General features: G+C 43.9%; 1 long non-coding RNA gene across 1 annotated transcript; it reads left to right on the top strand.

Moving 5' to 3' along the window:
• Window positions 1–4,592: 4,592 nt before the first annotated feature.
• On the top strand, window positions 4,593–6,053 carry LOC146521616 (uncharacterized). Its single transcript, XR_014872534.1, has 2 exons — window positions 4,593–5,098; window positions 5,962–6,053. It is a non-coding gene; the product is annotated as an uncharacterized LOC146521616 (long non-coding RNA).
• The last annotated feature ends 1,048 nt before the right edge of the window (window positions 6,054–7,101 follow it).

The following is a 7,101-nucleotide window of genomic DNA, read 5'->3' as shown; positions in this document are numbered from 1 at the left end:
GAGATGGCTGCACCTAACTGACATGTCTTCCTGTTAGAAGTGAGTTTTTCCTTCCCACTGTCACCAAGTGACATAGTCATAGCGGGCCTTTTCATTGTTGGGCTTTTCTCTGTATTATTTTAGGGTCTTTACATTACAATATAAAGCACCTTAAGGCAACCGTTGCTGTGATCTTGAGCTAAATAAATCAAACTAAACTGGAAATAATCAGAGCAGGTGCCCTTTTAAAGTTTCTCTAGCTTGAATTTATATATACAAATAAGCAAAAGATACTTTTGGCTGCTCCCATTTTTTTTTCTCCGGATGGATTTGCTGCAGATGTTAATTCGACAAAGATTTTACACCAGATGTCTTTCCTGATGCACCTGGGCATGGGACCAATACTAGGAGGCTGGGTTTGTGTCTCCTCCGCATCTCAAATTTGGGATCTTTTGCATTTAAGGTGAATGTGCTGATCACTACCACAGTGCCACTATGCATACTACTAAGCTATGACCTAATAGTTGTTTTAATTGCTTTATTTGTGGAAAGTCGTGTGTGCACGCTTTTAGGCGGAGAATGAGATTGGTGAACCCAGAAAATTCAAAACAGACCAATTGCACTGTGCTTTTAGCATTTGGCACTTCAGACTGGATTGTATATTTGTCCCTAAGGGAACACAAAACAAATGTGATTCTACCCCAATAAACAGCTTAGCATAATGGTTTTGTGCTCTGGTGTATTAGCCTCCTTTGGTGTACAAACTGGTTAAACAGTACATACAAAAAATAGAATCTAAAGATCAGCCCAGACTGCAATCTGCCCTTGGTTATTTTTTTTTTTCTGTCATGCTTTCCAAGCATCAGTGACTTGGCTTTAAGACGTTATAATCTGTCTCCATATACCCATAAACCCTTGCGTTCCGAAGCAATTTCCTGTTCAGATTATGTTCTCACTCCTACCACAACACGCTGCAGTTGTCTGGGACACAGGGAGCCGCATTTTGAGCAATTTCTGCAAAACTCGGTCTCACCTGGACAGATGAATAATGCATGAGCGAGTTCAAGAGTTCAGCTAAACTTTTGCACACATCCTCGACGTGTGCTGAAATCATCCCTGTGATTCGCTGCACCTGAAAAGAAGGCTTTAGGCTTACACAGGCACAGGAAATCTTTTAGTTTATTTCGGAGATGTGAGGCGTGGATAAAACATGTGCGGCACACTCTGACAGCAGTGATAGCTTTACCTGAAACACCGCGGGGAATCCGATATACATACTGTGAGAAAAACCCATCCATGTGCACCATGTGCAATACACACATCTTGATCCCTTACTTTAATTACAGTTGCCTATATTTTTCTACTGTGTTTCACACTAATTAGACAGAAGTGGTCTGTCGCGAGATAAACGATCCCATGTGGCAGCCTTATTTTGACTTTTATCACAGCATCACACTCGCACATGCACACACAAACACGCAGCCACTATTATAGAAGTCAGTTTGTGTGTCTAAAATGTGTGAACGCGTGCACGTGCGGACAGACAGTTGCGCACGAGCATCTACGTAAGCGCGGGCTCTCGGATACGCGCGGGGTGGATGCTAATTAGGACTCGCTGGTTTTGATGTTTATAAAAAGAAGGGGAAAAAAATCCATCACCAAACCTCAGTTTCCTGTTGCGAAAGGCTGTTGGATTTTTAAAGCGTCTTTACGGGCTCTCGTGGCAGGGAGGTATGACACGCTGGGTGCACGACGCCAAGCTCGTAAGGCTCACCGCGGCGCTGCCACTGTCGCCACCGGCCTGTAACCTGTACCTTCTCTCGCTCCACGCACCACCCCGGCACTGACCGCAGGACCGCACCCTATTCCAAGCTCTGTGTGTGTGTGTGTGTGTGTAAAAGCTTTCACTTTGTTCCCTTAAGGCATAGTCTTACACTCTGACTCCCTGCTTGTGAAAGCCTGCGGTGTGGCAAATAGGACACCGGGGACCCAGAAATGGCCCTGGCACTCAGATTTTATTTGCCCTCAAATTGATCCAAGATGGCAGCACAGATTCCTAGCTAACAATGCAGATGTGGGCCACTGTTGTTCATTAGGAAAGGCCATATTAGCTTAGCCCAGGGTTAAAGCACAGGGGATATTAACTCTGGCCTCCTTTTCAGAGGGGTATTAACCTACCTCCGCCTCCTTTCTCCGTGGCCTGTATTCGCTTCTTTCCTCTCTCCCGACCTCGCCCTCTGCCCGTTTCCCTTCACTCGACCTCTGACCAAGCCAACCACGGGGTCCTCCGTGTCAAACACCGTCTGTGAAAACACTGGTGTTCAGATAAGCTGAAGGCAGAGCTGGGCTAAACAAGACACTGGGTTCAGAGACCCAACAGCCTTTTTTCTGCTGCGGACAGCGGCGTAAGATAAGCCCGACGCTGCGGCAAAACCGATCCGATGTTGAGAAAACACTGCAGTAAGATAAGAGGAATAAAGTACAACACATTATGACTTTATTTTCACGTTGGAGATAACAAGCTGCTGGCTGGAAGATAAGCTAGTGCAAGTAGTCAGGCAAACATATAGCTCAGAGCGTGCGCGCAATACGAGCGGAGTACAACGCGGTGCTGCAGGAGGAGCTCTGGGCCAGTCACATGACACGATACGCTTCATTACGGGGATTAATTAATACTTTCAATTTTACTCTCCTAATCTGAATTTTGCCAAAATGGGATGTGTGAATGTTGTCCGCTGTTGGCTATAGCGTTGCAAAGTGCCATCATAAAACACTCTTGTTGTGGTTGTGCAGCACTGAACTCTGTTAAAGCTCTCTTCCTCTGTAGGAGACATCTGCCCATTTGTGAAGGCTTCTGTTCTCTCGAGCATCCCAAGGGCATCCAATCTCAATCTCCCCCTCAGAGATGGTCTTTTGATAATAATTTAGTCCTCAAGATATCAGAAAATGTTATGAAACTGCTCAACGCAAATTCCGAGAAACCCAAGGCAATGGCCTCAAAACGCTCAAGGACCGAATTCAAAAAAATAATCAGAAATAATTACGACTTCTTTACGTTTGAGAAGCTGAAATAAGAGGATGTGACACTCCGGCTTGTTAAACGCTTAAAATGATTAATACGTTAAAACTCTTTCGATCAATCTCCGATTGATCTGCTAATCTCCTAACAGACTCTTTGGGCACTGAAGAGCTGTCTGAGCTGTTCGCTGATACAGGATTACTTTCACTGAACTAATATTAGATATCAGACCGAGGCTTAAATACAAATCAAACTCCTCTGGGTCGGCCAATGTGGTATTAGAGTGTCGTTTCATTAAGAGTCCATGGTAACCTTTCAACATATTATACTCAGAGTGCTGCAAAGACAAAGTCCTGGTCCTGGTTTCAGGCTTTAGAAACAATCCGGTGTGCGGGATGTGAGTGAATGCGTTGATATGTGACCTTCGAACCCTGCCAGTGCTCAGCATCCATGCTTATTTGGTGGAGGGGCTGGGAGGAGGCTTCTCTCCTTTCAAATGTTTCATTTTGTTTGCTTACCTTGTTTAGATTTCTGCCTACCCCAGCCTTTAAGTTATAATAGAAATATTGCTGCTATGTGGAAAGAAATATTATCCCCGCTGAAATGAACAAACAGAGCGAGTCGTGTGTCACTTTTTCAGCTTTACAAGCCCGACGCGGCTTCCTGCTACCCCCTTTAAAAAGGCAAAAACGTCCCACTCTTTCATTCTGAATAAGGAGGCTCCAACAGGTTTCTGTCACTGGGATGAAAAACCAAAGCTCAGACACTCGCTGCTCTCAAATAGAGAGCCTTTTAAATCCTCTGACAATGAGCGGGACAGATAAGGAGAGGGAGAAGAGGGGAGAGAAAGGGAGACACACACAAACAGACAGAGAGAGAGAGACAGATAGAAAGGTGTAAAATGGAGAGGATAACGAATGAGTGCGCCGCTGAGAGGGAGCCTTAATGATGTCAATGTGATAAGTCTAAAACGAGGTGAAAATTGAAATGAGTGCTGCCACGGTGGTGGTCGGCAGGAAGAGTGAATAGGAGATGCGCCCGAAGCCTCTGCCGGCGCCCGCCGCTGCATTTATTCGTTTAGATTAGCTGGGGGAGAAAATAGAGGAGAGGTGAAAATGGAGGAGAGAGGAGGTGGAGAGATCTGTGAAGCTGTAAACCGGGGGGGAAAAAGAAAAAAATAAAATAAATTTTTAAAAAAAAAGCAAGTGTCAAGGAGGGGACAGAGCAAGGGCCAGAAAACAGGCGAGAAAGAAAGTAAGAAAAGGGAAAAGGAGGCAAAGGGAGAGTAGGAGTTCAAGCCAAAGTCAATTGAACAACTAATGTGAATCGATTTGTTGCCTCTGCTTTTGCTCTTTCGGGAGCGAGTGACATTTTAAAGGCATATTTTATTATTGGGAGGAGGTGGGGCTGTTTGCCTGGCAACTGAGCACACTGACAGCCCGCTGACAGCCGGACAGAATACACTGAATAGAAGAAATACTGCAAATGGCCCGTGTGCGCTTGGAGAGCCATTGTGCGTCTGGTGAAGTGTGAGCGCGATACGTCAGATAACGTACAGCAGGAGTGAAAACGTGTCAACGCGCGCACTTGCTTCTGTACATTCATGCACGCAAGTGTAACAGGGTCATAAATCACATTGTTATAATTACCCAAAATGTGTCCTAAACCCCCAAACTGTTCCTTTTATACCTGACTTTTAGGACCTCCAAGCCTGTAGTTATGTTCATTATCAGTTAGAGCCCCTCCTCATTCTTTTCTTCTTCTTCTTTGGTGCAATCCTATAAATACAGTGTACCCCTTTTGCCTCTCCCCTTTTCTTCAATTCCCCTGTGGGAGAGGTGGGTGTCATTTCTTTCCAACACTGTAAAACACACATATAATTCATATTTAGCCACCTGGATGTTTCTGATTGTGATTTTAGTTCAATTATTGTCATTATTAAGCCTGTTTTTTGTTAGATGTTATAAGTGTGTAGTATGTGTGTATCATAAATGTGTTTTAGGCGCCATAAGTGCTAGCATGAATATATACTCCTTGCTAGCTTGGAAGTTGTGGTGGGTTGAGCTAACCCTCTTCCCCACTGTTTGTATTTGGTCGTAGGTCGCAAATTATTTACTTGGAGGTCTTTCTTTCTTTTACCTTTTTTGATCAAGTATGTCGGATTTCATGTTAATGTTTTTGTTTTATCTTATGTCAAATATGTTACGTGTAAATCCATACTTTATGTTTAATGTGTGTGGAGAGGGTACACTCCATGAGGTTTCTGGGCGTGCAGATCTCTGTTGATCTCTCCTGGACTGCAAATACCACGGCGGTGGTAAAAAAAAAAGGCCCAGCAGCGTCTCCATTTTTTGAGAGTGCTCAGGAGGAACAACCTGGAGGAGAGGCTGCTGGTGACATTCTATAGAGCCACCATAGAGAGCATCCTAACGTACGGCATAACAACATGGTATGCAGGGTGCTCAGTTGCAGACAGGAAAGCACTGCAGAGGGTCATCAACACAGCCCAGAAAATCACTGGCTGCTCTCTGCCCAGTCTGGAGGCCATTGCAAACGGTACAGGTCACATAAAACCAGGACAAACAGATTCAGGGATAGCTTCTTTCCCAGAGCTATCGCCGTAGTAAATAAGCACAAAACAATTAAACCTGCTTAACTATACTTGCCATTGTCACTATATTATGCTGCTATTCATACTATCACTATATTATGCTGCTATTCATACTATCACTATATTATGCTGCTATCCTGTATATATTGTACTTATTATTATCTGAGTACTTCGGTTGTTTTATTGTACTTTTTATATTTACATTTATATTTATTATTGCATTTTGCACCAAGGGAGTGGCACTCCAATTTCGTTGTACTTTGTACAATGACAATAAAGGCTATTCTATTCTATTCTATTCTTAATGTAAAAATAAATGCCAGCCCTTTTCTACAATTCCCCTGTGGGAGAGGAGCTGGAGTGGGCAAATTATTTACTTGGAGGCCTTTCTTTCTTTTACCTTTTTTATCAGACACAACGCAGAATCACACCGGTTACACATGCTTACATAATAAATGCTCCATTAGGATTTATTTTAGCGCTGTGCACTGCGTTATGATATTTTTTTAATGCATAGGCAATGGTCATATCTCCTCAGGCCGGCGAGTGCATGTACTTCCATATGCCTACTGTGGCTTTCACGTTGTTCTTGCATGCATGTGCATGTACAGACGTGTATGAGAGTGTGAGAATAATTCATGGCAGTGACTGAGTGAAATGTAGTGGCTGTCCACTGGCAGCCTGGAGTTGTGCCAGTATGGAGGGCCAGCATTAATAATTAAAGACACTTTTACAGGGAGGATTTCTGCTGCAGCGTCGGTTGTCGGCTGCTCTCTTCAAGGGCACATTCGGGACAATCACACAGAAAAAGTTTGGAAACTTTGCAAAGGAGGGAAAAAAAAAGCCAAAGATAGCAGTGTTCTAAAAAAAACAAAAAAAAAAAGGTCATCACTGGGCAAAGCTACAAATCATCCCCCCAAAAACCATTATTTGTGGCTTTTTTCTCCGCAGCTATCTGGCTAACTGGGTAATCCAACTGCTTTATTTTGACTGTAGCGCGTTCAAGGTGCTTTTCTCTTCATACAATCATTTGTGCTTAAGGACAATGAAAACTAAAAGAGGCTCGTCTTCTCGGGATTTCACTCAGTCGCACAGCCCACATCCAAAAGCAGCACCAGAATAAATAATTGAATCAGAGTAGTCTTAGCAGACCTCAGCAGACCTCATCTCTCAGCAGTCTTTGGTTGGAATCCAGCGAGTGTAGTAATCTACTTTTCATGGTATATGTAATCCTGGGGAAAGTCTTCCAAACAGCATGCTGTGCAAAGGAGTGGATCAAAACAAACAAACCAACATAGCTGTTCACCAGCGTGGCCATGTTCCAACCCAAAGGCGTCATCCTTAAGCCCAAATGGCTGGCCAAGTATCAGCACTGGGCCAATCCGCGCTTTATTGGAAACGCTAACGACTAGCAAGGGAAATCAGCTTTTGCATATTACAAGTTCTCAACCACACACATTATCACACGTTGCGGATGCCGACACATTATTAT

The sequence above is a fragment of the Neolamprologus multifasciatus genome, chromosome 3 (assembly GCF_963576455.1).
Source record: "Neolamprologus multifasciatus chromosome 3, fNeoMul1.2, whole genome shotgun sequence".
Lineage (NCBI taxonomy): Eukaryota > Metazoa > Chordata > Actinopteri > Cichliformes > Cichlidae > Neolamprologus > Neolamprologus multifasciatus.
This window is presented reverse-complemented; position numbering and strand designations above follow the sequence as displayed.